Source organism: Aulonocara stuartgranti (genome assembly GCF_965226115.1).
Source record: "Aulonocara stuartgranti genome assembly, chromosome: 14".
In the NCBI taxonomy this organism is placed as follows: Eukaryota; Metazoa; Chordata; class Actinopteri; order Cichliformes; family Cichlidae; genus Aulonocara; species Aulonocara stuartgranti.
Window position 1 is genome coordinate 26,056,978 of NC_138950.1, and position 15,653 is coordinate 26,072,630.

The window sequence follows — 15,653 nt, forward strand, 5'->3', positions numbered from 1 at the left end:
AAATTACAGAGAGTGCCTGGTACTATGAAATCTTTAACAGAGCCGGATTAATCGAGGTTTTGTATGTGAGGAGAAGAGCTTTAAATTCATTCAATTTCATTTGTATAGCGCCAAATCACAACAAATCACCATTTATTTATGGCTGTCGTTTGTTTTATTCTATGTCAAGTACATCCCAGACTGCTTCAATAACGTTGAAACCGTGGCATCAGAAGTCCACGCTCTGGGTAGTTCCTAACTGGTGGTGCTCCATTGTGTGTTTGTCTATCAGATATGCTTTTAGTACATTGTTAGTGTGTTTGTGATCATTGTCAAACTGAAAAATGTAGCAGTTGAGATGGTTGATCAAAATCTGATCCTTTTCTGTGTTCATAATTCCACCGATTTTGTCAAGATCCACAACTCCACCAGTCTAAATACAGCACCAACCCATCACAGAGCCTCTGCTGTGTTTTACAGATGGCTGTAGACACTCACTGTTGTACCTCTCTCCTGACCTCCTCTGTACATATTCTGATGAAGACTTGAAGGATTTGAAGCTAAAATTTCAAATTTGCATTCATTACTCCATAAGACCTGGTGCCACTGGTCCAGTCCAGTTCTTGTGTAATTTGACATACTAAAGCCTTTTCTCCTTGTTTCCCCTCCTTAAGAATGGCTTCTTGAGAGCCACCCTTCCATTGAGATTATTTCTGATCAGGCTTTAGTCAACAACTGATGAATCTACTGAGGGATCAGGTCCATCCCTCAGGTCCTGTGTCAGGTCTTTGCTGGATTTTTTCCTATTTTCTCCAGGCATGACTTTCAGATACTGTTCATCAGCTAGGGATACCGTTAAGCCACTTGTCCAGTTTGCTCAGGCACAGGGACTGGACCTGACCAAAGCAGTCAATCTATAAAGAAAAGCTTTGAAAGGTGTTCAGAAAGCCTGCAGAACTATTGCTCAAGACCACATTAAAATTTACAACAAAGTTTGGGTTCTTGCAAGAAAAATATAAAGAAACAGTTGGCTCAAGACTTTTAAAGAGCACTGCATCTTCACTCTTCAGAGATGATTTTCTATATATCAAGAGCTTAATTTTCAGGTTAAATAAGTGTTTAAAAAAACAGATTACTGAAGGCTACTCATAGATGTACAAAACACATTTCATGGCCCTACCACACTCTTTTAAAGACAGAAAACACTCCTCAACAGCAGTCAATTAAACAGTGCTAACAGCAGTCTTCAGTCAAAGACAGAAAGACAAGACAGCAGGTCAATGTCACAGTTTAATTACAGTAAGCCAATGCTGTTTGCACAGCAGAGGAAAGATTCTATAGATAATGTCTATTAATCTGAGTAGTTGTAAATACCAATTAAAAGTCATGTAGAACAATTGTTTATTAAGTCACAATATAAACAGAAGCAGACAGTGGATGTGCATAGGTACAACAGAGTAACACTATTATTTAACATATTGTCTAAAAGTTGTCCAAGACCTGAGATTAGATACTCAGACACAAGCCTGCACTTCTCAGACACCTTCAGTGTGTACTTTTGGAAATAGATAACAAGCATACAGATTATATTTTTTGTACTCATATAAACAAATGCACACTGCAGTATACAATAGTTGAGACCACATGCAAATACACACTCACACGTAGACACACAAAGGCTTGTTTTTGTTAATCAGCAGCCTATTAAGCCAAATTAGTATGGAAAGCATATCTAAAAGGGAAAGCTAATTTATCCAAGGATGTACAGAATAATCAAAAGATACAATATGTCATATGGATATACGCTACTATTCTGTTTCTCGACAAGATGTGTTTCTATGGGTTTCAGCTCTAAGCGTTTTGTGTATTAACAATTAACAATTATTAACAAGCTGTCATGCACTGTTGCTCAGCTTATATGGATACCCTTTTTTGCTTTAATAGGGATGGGTATTGTTAGGATTTTATATCAGTGCTCTTATTGATGCTCCATGCCATGTGATAGTGAAAAAGAGTGTTTGACACAGTGGTAAAAGTTTTTTTTTGTCTCAGCTTTATGTAAAGGAAGTGTTTGGTAGTCCACCTCCACCACCCAGAGCTGTGGTAATCACCCTGGAATTCAAAATATTAACAAACATAAATTATTTCAGGTCGCCACTGAATTCAAATTAAGCCAAGTTTATATGATCAAACCTAGTGGGGTTTGACCCCACACCCACCTTGATCTAGATCTGTCTGTCTGAAATGTCTGTTGTCTGAGATTGTAGCCAAGTTTACAAATTTGAAGATAGAACAAATGATGGCACAGCGTCTGCCTGCATTAAGACATTTCAATCAGCCTAAGAAGCCACTGTTACAACATGGACTTTTATTTGCTTTTTAGTTGCACAAGCTTTGATTGTGCTTTCATTTAGAAGGCTCAAAAAACAAAACAAAACATCTTTTAATCCACCTTGGTTTTCTCTACCAATATTTCACCCCTTTGCTATCTTTTGTATCAGCCCAAGAGGATGGGGTGCAGCTCCACATACACTTTCAACACTGAAGCCCCTCGCACCATTGAGCATTGGAATTTTTTTTAAACTTGGCAACAGCCCTCTGACACTCTTTGTTCCTTAGCTCATGTTCCCTTATGTAGTTGTTGAGAGAGGATTTGATTTTAGCATCTGACTACAGTCCACTGACGAAGCTTTGGCTACTGCTTGGAACTATTTGCATTTACAAAATTGCTAAAATCCATGCCAACTGTATTCCAAGGTTCATAACTACAGTTAGCTCCATATATATTTGGACTCTGACACAAGTTTTTTTTTTTAAACTTGTTTATTGAAACATATTCCAATTATAGTTATATATTGGATATGGACATGATTTTAGACTCTCAGCTTTCATTTGGGGTTACCTACATTCAAATTGGATGAAGGGATTAGGAGTTTCAGCTCCTTAACACGTTTTTAAAGGGTCCAAAAGTAATTGGACAATTGACTAAAAGGCTATTTCATGGGCAGTTGTGTGTATGATGATTTGATTTGAGGTGTGGTGCTTTTATCTGGAAGATGCAGTCAAAGGAGCTGAAAGCTATCCTTAAGCTGCAAAAACAAAACAAAACAAAAAACGATCTGAGAAATTGCTACAATATCAGGAGTGGCAAAATCTACAGTTTGGTACATCCTGAGAAAGAAAAAACGCACTGAGCACTCAGCAACGCAAAAAAGACCTGGAAAGAAGACAACAGTAATGGATGATCGCAGAATAATTCTGCAGGAGGTAGGCGTAGTGATATCCAAGTCTACCATAAAGAGAAGACTAAATGAAAGTAAATACAGAGGGTTCACTGTAATGTGCAAGCCACTCATAAGCCTCAAGAATAGAAAGACTAGGTTGAACTTTGCTAAAACACATCTTAAAAAAAGCCAGCACTGTTCAGGAAAAACATTCTTTGGACAGATGAAACCAAGATCAACCTCTACCAGTATGATGGTAAGAAAAAAGTATGGAGAAGGCGTGGAACAGCTCACATTCCAAAGCATCATCTGTAAAACATGGCGGAGGCAGTGCGATGGCCTGGTTGTGCATGGCTGCCAGTGGCACTGGGACACTAGTGTTTATTGATGACGTGACACAGGACAGAAGCTTCAGAGTCATACTGTCTGCTCAAATCCAGGCAAATGCAGTCAAATTGATGGGGAGGCATTTCATAATAGACATAATTGACAATGACCCAAAATATACAGTCAAAGCAACCCAGAAGTTTATTAAAGCAAAGAAGTAGAATATTCTTCAATGGCCAAGGTAGTCACCTGATCTTAATCTAATTGAGCATGCGTTTCACTTGTTGAAGACTAAACTTTGGACAGAAAGGCCAACAAACAAACAGCAACTGAAAGCCACTGCAGTGAAGGCCTGGCAGAGCATTTAAAAGTAGGAAACCCAACATGTGGTGATGTCCATGAGTTCAAGACTTCAGGCTGTCATTGCCAGCAAAGGGTTTTCAACCAAGTATTAGAAATAAACATTTTATTTACAGTTATTTAATTTGTCCAATTACTTTTGTTCCCCTGAAATGAAGGAACTGTGTTGTCTCTGTCCAAAATTGTATGGATGTAACTGTTCATCCTGTTAATCCTGTAAATCTTTCTAAATTTTCCAGTTCAACTTTGTTTTTACACCTGGCCTTTGAATATTCTGCCTTTTTGCTGTATCCAGGCAGAGCAAAAGCAAACATGATATCATGACACTGTCAGCTTAATCTTTTTTGGGCAACTTTCTGACAGTTACATTATTCTTCCACAGCATGTCTTTTATCCTGTCTTCCTTCTCTCACCCCAACCGGTCGCAGCAGATGGCCTCCCCTCCCTGAGCCTGGTTCTGCCGGAGGTTTCTTCCTGTTAAAAGGGAGTTTTTCCTTCCCACTGTCGCCAAAGTGCTTGCTCACAGGGGGTCATATGATTGTTGGGTTTTTCTCTGTACCTATGAAGTGCCTTGAGGCGACTTTTGTTGTGATTTGGCGCTATATAAATAAAATTGAATTGAATTGAATAAAAGAATTAACACATAAATAAACACTGTTTATACAGGCACTTTGGTACTGACCGGTCAGGTACCGACCCCACTTTATTTATGTTTCTTTGTACTTATCCTGTGTGCTACCTGACTTCTCATTGGCTGGAGACACTGATGTGTATATAGTAGCCACCACAGTGAAACAAAGCCATGGATACTGACAAAGAGAAAAACTGCACACACTGAAGTAGCTCTATGAAACCACACAAGACAACTGTCCATCTACATCTCCTCAGTGTTCATCTCTGTTTCTATCCTCACTTTAGTCCCTTGTAATGCAAAACTGTGTATTTTGGCAGGACATAAAGACTGAGGATTATACACATGCAGCTGACGCAGGCATATCTCTTTCTCTCTTCTGCTAATCCTGTTTTATTTGCCTTGGAAAGAATGAGGGAGGAAGAGAGACAAAAAGACAAAATGAATATTAAGTTCATCACTATGCTGTTTTGGGGCTTTCATCGGTGCCTCATCAGCTCCTGTGTCCAGCCGCACACACACACACACTCCCAAACGTGGTTCAATTAATGTTTGCAGAGCATTTTCAGTATTTGATTTAGCCTAACCTGTAGGGAGTACCAAATGAATATGGTATGCGATGATATATCAAGAAACTTAATAGCTAAGTTTAAGCTTTACAGCATTAATTATAATTGACAATAGTGTGCCTAATTTAGCAAATGTAAAGGTTATGAAAATGTTATATTCTCAGACTACCCTCACCCCCTCACTCTTTCTTTCTGATGCTTAGAAAACTTACAGCACTGTAAAACTTAGCAGAACTCTGGTGGTTTTAGAAACTAAAAACTATGGTTAAGTAATTGATTGATGCGACTGAGCGAGTTTACTTTTCATTGTTGTGCGCAAAGTCTTCCCTACATCACTTGTCTGTTTCCAAAGGGAAAGTTAAAATTACTCTCTTGACCTTAATAACATACTCTCTTGAAGGCAAGTTCAGTGATCCTGGTTTCACAGCTAAACAACATCCTGGAAAAATTATAGATGGTATTATCTCACTTACAATAAATGATACTATGTGTTGGACAGATTTTCCAAGTGAACGAGAATCTGTGTGCACAATTAAGAGCCAATATTAATGACGAAAACATCATGATTGTTTTACCATTTTAAGCCGTTGTGTAAACTTTAAACTGCATTATTTTTGATGTCAGATTTGAAGGATGGCTTTCAGAATCTTAACAGTTAAACCCAGTGTAGAAGAAAGCTTTGATAATCCCAAAAGACTGGCAAAAACACTTGAACAAAACTTTTCACCCTTAGATATGAGGATGAATTAACTTTAAAAAGTGTCTATGAATTCTTGACAGTGCATTATGATACGGTATGATGATGTGAGTGCATACTTTCGGACAGTTTCTCCTTGAAGGCATTTATTGTATTACAATTAGCTGTACAAACGAAAAGTGACAGAAGTTGTCTGAAGAAGGAAAAAAGAAGAAAGGAGAAGTTCAAAGCTGTACCCACTCTATGCAGTCTAGGGCTGTCCCAAATACCGTCTTTGAGGATTTGAGGCTTTAGTGATTGTCTGACAAAAATTCAAAGAGAAGACGGCTGCACTTACAGTTACATAACGACTTGCCATGGTTTATATTCTGACCTGTTAAACATTATTATTATGTAGATTGCAGTTTGAAATTGATTAAAGGGGTACAAGCGCATATATGAGTTCATTTGAGGTCATTTGTGAACAACTTTTAGGAGGCCATCTTTGAAAGTTTTGGTGTTATTGCGAACCAAAGACAGAATTTGGATGCTTGACATTTTTTGACAACTTGCTTGTCAGTGCAGCTTATGTAAAATGAGAGCTAGTACAAAGATTAAAGGTAATGAATACAATTATCTGAAAAAGAGAGTTTGTCACAGAACTCCATGCAGTCCTGTGACAAACTAGACACTCCCCATTGTTCAGTAGTTTGTAGAACCACCTTTAGTTACAAGTTTACTTTCTCAGCCTCTCACATTGTTTTCGAGGAATATGGTCTGATTCTTTATTTTACAATGTTGCTTCGTTTATACACAGCTTTCTTAGTGTCCCACTACAACATTTTGACCAGGTTGAGGTCTGGACTTTGCCTGGGCATTTATAACACTTTATTTCATTTTAAATCATTCTGTTGTAGATCTCCTGTTGTGCTGGGGATACTTTCCTGTTTGATGCATGATTTTGGTGATATGATATTGTGACAATACTTCACTCACAAAGTATTGCAGTTTATCACCTGCAAACTTTATTTTATCCAGTAAGATAATAATCTCGCTTCAATTTTTTTTTTTTTGCTTCAGGCATTCCAACACTGTCACAAAAAACTGCCATAAATGTTTCCATAACACCGAGTCAGTCTGTCTTTGATTGAATGGGGTCAAGTTAGCAATTGCATGCAATTTGTTTCTGATAATGCAGCAATTAAGGGTGATAGATTTTTGAAAATCACTAATTTGTTGCTATCAAAAAGTGGTTGTAATAACCCTTAAGCTCTAAGTAACCATTTAGTCATCACAAGTTGTGATCGGTCGCAGGATGTGAAATGATTCAGTACAACCAAAAGGCAGCTGCTGTGTTTTTTTGTTGTGATAAACACAGGGAGGTTACCTTGCTATTTTTCTCGTGTTACATGAACTTTAACATTTAACATGCTAACTAAAGTCCGTAAAGTCTGAGCTGCATCTGAGATGCTCCTAGGTTGTTGGGTTTTTTTTGGAATTTTTTTTATAATTTTTGGGCTTTTTGGAGTTTCTCTGAGCATTGCATGGTCTGACCTTAGGGTGAATTTACTGGGACGTCCATTTGATTGTGACATTGTGTTACCTGAATGCTCTTGATTAGTAAAGTGCCAAAACCTCTGCCTTTATAACTGTGCTCACACTTCATGGTGATCAATAGTCAAGTGCATTTATTAACATCACCTGGCTGCCATTTACTCTCTTAATTCTCATGAAAGCATCAGTGAACATTAGGAATATACTCCGTTTTTCACAGGACTCCACACATTTCTATGAAAACCTTTTCTTTCACATGATATTATTTTTTATTTTATTGGTGGTTTATATATTTATGCTAAAGAATCAGAATCAGAATCAGAATACTTTATTGATCCCTGGGGGAAATTATTTAAAGCGTATCGGATTAAGAAATTAATATATTGGGAGTTACCTTGTCAGTTACCTTGGCAAAGATCAAAGCTTTGAAGCATTTGTGTCAGCCAAAGGTTTGTATGGTTTTTAGATCATACGTTTCTAAAGGTTGCTACCAGACTCAGCTCATTGTCTCCATGCCGTCAAAATTTGGTATCAGAAGCACTTAGATAATCTTGATAACAACCACAGTTCATACCTGTAAATAAGGCTATCTGATTACCAGAAAGAGAACCAGAACAATTGCTTCAGCAGTTGCACTGTTTAAAATTTCTTGCGATGCAAAGATTGCAGTCAAAAAAAAAAAAGTGTCCCCAGGTTTGTTGGATTATGTTTCGAGACATTCGCTCTCACAAGATACTAAATTCAGCACTTAGAGTGTATCACCAAATTAGCTGGCCTTTGCTTCTATCACTGATGAGACCAGCGATATTTCAGACTGAGTGCATGTTTCTGTCTAGTTGGGCGAATGCAAATCCATTCATCTATACGACATTATTACACTGTGTTACTGTGGAAGACCAGATGTAGAATCCTTTACAGAACAAGAGGGTCTGACTAGGAACTCTATATCGTCGTACTTTTTGCTTTCAGGAGCTAGTGTTGCCAACAGAAACAAATCTTCTGCTAAAAAATGCCTGCTTTCATGGTGGCATAGTTGCGCATAGTTTATTGAGAGCCATCCTACCCACAATTAAAAAATGTATGAGTTAAAAGTCTTATGTCATCTCTATCTCTGTGTCTAGTAAATTGCCTGTGCCTTATCTGAATCTTGTAAGGCAGTGTGAATCTCTGAGGTTGCTACAGGTCTGGTTTCGAGGCTAGCAATAACAAAGTTACCATAATATACAGTACATGCTGCAAAACTTGTTCACGTGTCACCTGAATGACAGCAGCTCCACAAAAACAGGAAAATTGTAAAGTGAACTCGACGATGATGAAGTTGCTCATATGAGAGATCAGTTAAGCTGCTGTTTTAAACAGCTGTCTGTCACGTTTATAAGTGCTGCTGATTTTCTGCCACTTAATGCCACCAGATTCTTTTCTTTTCATATTTCCAGCTTGGTTACAATGTGAACTCTGGGAATTAATACACATATGTTCACGGCCCAGCTCTACTGCCAAGATAAAGACAGGAGAAAAAGGTTTAACTAAAATAACATACGATACATTGGGGCCTGACTTACTAAGTGGTACAAATTAGGATGAGGCTGTGTTCTTAAAAATGTGCCAGTGAGTACAGAGAACAGTACAGTGAGAACAGTTCTGTAAGTGATCTATGAACAGTGCACTAATTTATAAATAAAGACACAACCAGTTCATTTCAGTCGTGACCATCACCAGAATTGAAGTGTTGTCTGCTAACCAAAAAAATATGCTGTGCAGGATTTACAGATGTGTTTCAGATTAATTAGAGGCAGCTGAAGGTGTTTTTAATATAAAGGCAATTTTTTTTCTGTCTGAAATTGCTGGGAACTTTGCGTGTGGGATCCCTGCAGACATCTGTTCCCTGGATAAATCTTGTGGTTTCGATTACAGCAGAACTCAAAAAGAAGATCTGTGTTATTACAATCCCACCATTAAAAACCTGAAATCTGTATGTAACAGATGTAGAAAAAGACACCACATTAATTACATCAGATCCTGATCCATCCCTGTGTTAATAAAGGGGTGAGGGATGAACTGTTACATTGCCGGGTGCTTAAGTACATGTGTTATTCATTTTTTTCCAACAGGCTGTGTGGCAGTGTAGGTAATATGAAGCCGGTTTGTAACATTCAGACATTAATCTGTCACACTTCACGCCTGTCTGTCAATAAACTGCCAGTTTGAAGGGGAAAAAAGCAGTTGCTCTGGGTGTGAAGACTACTGGGAAAAGACAGATTGACACAAGACATTTTCAATGTGTGCTAATCTGTGTGAGAATGTGACTGAAAACCTGAAACACTGCAAATCACTCTGGTTACTGTAAAAGGTAAATTGGTTACTTGTAAAACAAGAAAAATCCTTGTATGTGTCTTGTATTGGGATTCTTGCACTCTAAAGCTGTGCTCTATTTCATCAAAATACCAATACTACTGAGGAGGAAGTAATATTTGGAGCTTGACCCTAAACATTTGGGGCAAGGGTGTAGTGAAACCTATATAACAGAGCCAAAGCTTGGGTCCAGTCACACAGGTCTGGAGACCAGTTGGCAAGCTCCTGGAAATTACCTACTGGACATTTTTCACTAGGGAAAGTGTGCTGGCAGTTTCTCTTAGCCCCAGTTACGCACGCCTTAGAGACCAGTAAGCAACCCCTGGCAAGCAGTGATTGGTCAGTGAAAAATGGGTATTCCCTGACTAGTTGTTGTCAGTGTAGGAAGTTACTTGCTGTTGCTAGCTAAAATTGGTTTCAAAAAGCTATATGGTGCTGCAACCTGCCTGTGATCACTTGGACCACTAGTGGATTGCAGCGTTTGCCTGAAGTTTATATCGTTAGCTTCATAGCATAAGTGCCTAAGTCATTGACTTAGTCAAATGACTTAGGCAATTATGCTATGAAGCTAACGATATGGAAAATTTCGATTTTTCTGCAAACCCTTGCAAAGTACTCTCTAAGCAGCAACTATGAAAAGAGTGATGCAAACCAAAAATGGAGTATGTCTGCTTTCAGTTAAAGTTGGGCTTTTGGAAGTGTGTTGTTTGAGCAATAAGATAAATTTTTTTTTACCTTGAAGATGATGCCTTTTCTTTTATGATTTAGTTTTACTGCTCAGCTAGTAGTGAGTAAGTGAATAGTTGCATATTACAGGGTCCTGTTGCAGTCTGCTAGAAACCAAAGAAACCACTACAAGCTTTTTAGTGTAGCACCCTCTTTGTGACTGATTTCATCCAACGACAGCCTGCAAACTCCGGAAACCAGTCAACATGTGGTTGGGGAATACAGATTTTCCCCTGAGGATATATGCATCACATTTACAGCTTTGAGCGATACACCCACCCAATTACACACTTGTTCTGATATCGTCTCTGTCTCTGACTCCAAATAAATTAACATTCCTAGCAACAACTATCACAACCATGTTAGGTGCAAAATAAAACATGTTTTTTTTGTGTTTTTAAGTCGATACAATTCGCAGTAAATTGTATGCTGTGAACATTTTGTAAATTAAGTTTATGTGATTCACTTAATGACTCTCCTCCCAAAATCTTGTGTTCTACAAGCAAAACTCCAATGAATACATCTAAAATATGGCTTCCATAAAAATACCCATATCCATGCCCTTTAGTCACAAAATTGACACTGAGCTTCTTTAGTAAATACAGCAGCTTTGGTCTTGCACAGACCATTTGGCGCAGACCATTAGTAAATCTGGCCCTAGGTGTGCTTTCTGTCAAAATATGACTTTATCTCTTTATCTGGACTCACAATATTAGATACTACAGCAGAGTTAGTGGGAATATAGTTATTGAAAAGAGATTTAATCACCTAATTGTTTGTCCACATATAAACAAAAACAAATAAACAAAAAAAAAAAAACAGATTACAGAACAATTTGGTGCATAAACCATGGTCTTTTTGTAAGGAAAGTAAATCTTTCATCTTTCCAGTTCACACAGCTTTTGATAGAGCCGAAATACTCTTAGCCAGTTTCCTTTTTGTGTCACCCACTGACCAAAAAAATGGATATGCATTTTTTTTTTACAAAATGCTCTACATCAGGGGTCCTTGAGGGCTGGTGTCCTGCAACTTTTCCATGTGTCCCTGTTGCAACACCGCTGAATACAATTAGTAGGTCATTAGCAAGACTCTATAAAACTTGACTGCATGCTGAGGTGGCAATTCAGCCATTTGATTCATGTTACAGCAGCGCATAAGTGAATGAACATGGTGCAATAGAAGTACTTTAAGAAGTACATTTTTCCAAACACTTAAATTTACTTAAATTTACTCGAGTATGGTTAGGGGTTGCCACTTCATCATGCAGTCAAGTTCTATACTCATGCCAATGACCTACTAATTTTATTCAGGTGTGGTGCAACAGGGACACATGGAAAAGTTTCCTTACATCTTGTCAGTCTACCACCTTTTCTAAATTCCGAAAATGCAGCAAAACCATAGCTCACAAACGAAATTGCACATAATGAACACAGTTGAAATTTGTGGTTACATCTCCATTAAAAAAGTCAGTGATGAAAAATGTCAACAGAACGAGTGTGAGCAATATCTCCAATATGAGTTGTTGTCCATAATTGCCAGAAAAGATGATCAAAATGACTAAAACTCTTATGTAGCTTTAACAAAACTTTCAGTTCCTCAATGTTTTCTTGACTCCACATTTGTTGGTGTATTACTTAAGGACAAAATGTAAGTCTATAGTCTTCGCACCCTTGGTTAGTCATGGAATACAATATTGAATGAAGAGGTGACATACATTCCATGTTTCTAAAGCAAGATTCGTCAGGACCTTTGCCCCTGATTTGTGCCTGATACACAGAGCACCTAAACCCTATACCACCTTCTGGCTTTGCCAGCCACTGGGCTCCCTCCTGTGAGCACCATGCACAGATCTGGCTCCAGGGTGAGACCAATTTAACCCTGTCACAGGCAGGGTAGTCATGTTCCTTACTTATTGTTTAATCATAGGGGTGTTTCTGATTTGTTTCACGCTGGATCCCAGGTTATTACATTCACTGCCTCAAACGGAGCATTTTGGCCATCGCCATCTTGTTTTGGCTGTGACATCAGTGGAAATACTATGATGTCCACTAATCTCAGTGGACAAGCATTTCATTTCAATTTAAAGCCTATATATTCTTTTTTTCTATAATCCTAAATGTAGTAGTGAAGACACATTTTTGACCAAACATGGTGAATAAACATAGCGAGAGTGAGCCAGTGTATTTAAAATAGACTTTTTTAGTCCATCTTTACAACATTGTAGTTTCTCTAAAGCAGTCCAATATCAACAATATCTACCACCACATAGTTGAGCAGCCTAGCACCAAGTCAGACGATCTTTTTTTATTTCCTTAAGAATTCTCCTTCATATCTTTCTTTGACCTGATAGTATTTCCACTGATGTCACAGCAAAAACAAGATAGCGATGGCCACAATGCTCAGTTTGAGGCTCCATGTCCTTCTCCAGTCTATACATGTCGCCCTTTCTGCCCAGGCTCTTTGTGGATTAATTTACATAAAATAAAGATGCACACATTAACTATATAAAATGGAGTTCATTGTTGTGACTTTCAAGGTTATGCCAGTGATGTAAGTATGAGCACTTAAAATGATTAGGTTGTAACCTCTAAATGGGGTTCGTGGCAGTTGTCGAAAGAGCCCTCATCTCATTGACTTTTTGTCATTACTGTGTATCAAATTTGTTCAACACCTTTTTCATTTCTGGAAAATTTGTCACTCTGTTGTCTGCAGTTTGACTTTTAGGACATTCATTGTAAAGAAAGTACAACCTTTATTTATTAATAAATTTCTGTTCATTGTTATTGCTGATCAACATTTCTTATCTTTGTGATAATAGCATTGTTGAAGAGTCTACCTCTGCACTCCTGTGGCTTTTTTACAACAAAATGCACAGCTTTGCCTCTGATCTTGTTTTTCCCGCAAGTGGGATCGAGCTATTTATAAACAAACATTTCAGAGAAATGCAGGTTAGCTAAACATACCTTCATAGGATTGCCTTGTGCAGAAATTAATAACCTTGACATTTACTTTTAATTTATAAATACACAGCAAAATCTCCAGTGTTAATTTAACACTGGAGATTTTGCTGTGTACCTCTTTTATGATTTTATGCTATAGCTTATGTATCAATTCGTCCCCATTTGTCCTAATGCAGTATTTTTTTTTCATCTGCTATATTATTTGCAGTATTTAGTTTCTATCATTTTTATGAGTAACAACATAGTGATCTAGTCTCACATGCTATGGCCTTCTGTTACAGACAGACTTACAGACCCGTGTGAGCACTCGAGATGTTGTCAACAGCTTCAAGAAACAGACTGACCCTAGCTCCGACTATAGCACTAGTCCTAATCCCAATCCTGGTACTACCCCCAGTTCCAGACAGCAAAATGAGAGTCCAGAAAAAAGAACAGAAGCTGAGGAAAATCCTGACTGCGGCAAGGTAAGTAATAACTACCATTTAATACTTATTGATATATAAATATTCAGTGTTTATGAAGTCTTCTAAACTACTCAGTTAGTTGTACACATGATCAAAGTGGAGATGCATTGACTTGTTTAATACGTTAAATATTGTACAGTATGCATGTGCTTAACTGTGCTAAGCACTGTGCTAAACAAACCAATATACAGCATTAAAGACTTGAACTGCTACGGCAGTCCATTGAGTAATTTTGCTTACTTGAGTTTTTGATGACAAAAAATTAAGCAGAGCTTAAATGGATGTTGAAATGTTGCAGTAAGATGAGCTATGACACTTACAAAAATGTAATATTGGACTAGATAACAAGGCCAGGGCTTTAAAACGAGAAGTATAAGAAAAGCCATGTTTTCTTTAAAACAAAGCTTCTGTCTTTCACACATAATTTTTGAGGTTTGTCATTTTTATTCATTATTTATTTAATTAGGGAATAATAAAAACTAATTAAATTATACTAAACGTGTTTTCCATCCATTTTATTTAAAGAAAATCTAAATATGAGATTAAATGATATTCTTAATAATGGGGCTTTGCCAATTGTTATACCAACAATTATTTATTTACTTTTTACGTATGTAAAAAAATTTCAAATGGTCATTGATTACTGAATACATTTTCTTCTCTACTGCAGTTAACCGGCTGTGAAAATTTAATTCAGACATACCAGACAAGCCTTAACACTGTTAAATTTTACCCCTGCACACTGTGAGTCAATTGAAAAGACTTCAAACAAACTCTAATTGACGCTATATCCACAGGCTGTATCTACAGGCAGGCTGGTGAACTGCATGCACCTTTGGACTAAAAAATGCCCTCCAGCTGTGTAGGTCTGGCAAGAACAGTTAGATTGACATTTCAGACTTTTTATACCACCGAGCTCAGTTGACCTTATTCAAACAGCAGTCATTTTGAACAGCTGGGGTCAGAAGGTACTGAGGAAATGTCTTTGAATGTCAAACTAGTGTTCAACTTATATGTTAAAACTTCATATACAGGCATTAAATTTTCACCAGTCTGAGCAGCAACAGACATAGAAACCTCCCTGCTTAACACATAACTTAATATGTTTTTAATTCTGGTAATAGGCTGAATATTTAAAATTGATGTGTCATTTTTATTAAAAGGAACTCAACATTTGACCCTCAAGGTGTAAATTTACTCTCCTGAAACTCATCTAGGCTGTTATAAACACATATTTTCATTGTTTGAAAAATCCTGAATTTATAATCCTCATTTTGACCTATGAAAGACACCATTACTTTGTGCGTGCAGTGCACTTAGGGTAAATTAATGGCACTCCAGAGCGATCATTACAAGGTCGCCATTATAAATTATGAAAAAGAAATGTCACATTGTGCTGCTTTTGATTGTGATTACCAGTCCAAAGGAAAGAAGAGGGTTGATTTTAGTCTCCACAGCTTTCTTGTCAATAGGAAGAGGAGAAAGAAGCAGGAAAGTCCTGGTGGAGTAAGGCTTGTTGTATTTGATGCATTAGTTTAGTTAAAGCCATAAAGATGTGATAACCAAAACCAAGTGTGCCTAAAATGCACTTTGATAAGGAGTCTAAATGCTGTCAGAGAGCAAGTAAAGGTCAGTTAATTTGTGTAGTTCTATGAAAGCTAATTTCCATTACTGAAAAGAAAACAAAAAACAAAAAACAAAACTCAGAATTGAAAAAAAATAACAACATGAAAATGTTGACTTATGGATTTTTTTTTCAGTGGTGGAAACAAGTTTTGATACATCCAACACACAGGGTGCTTTACACAGGCATAGAAAGGAGTACGGCGAC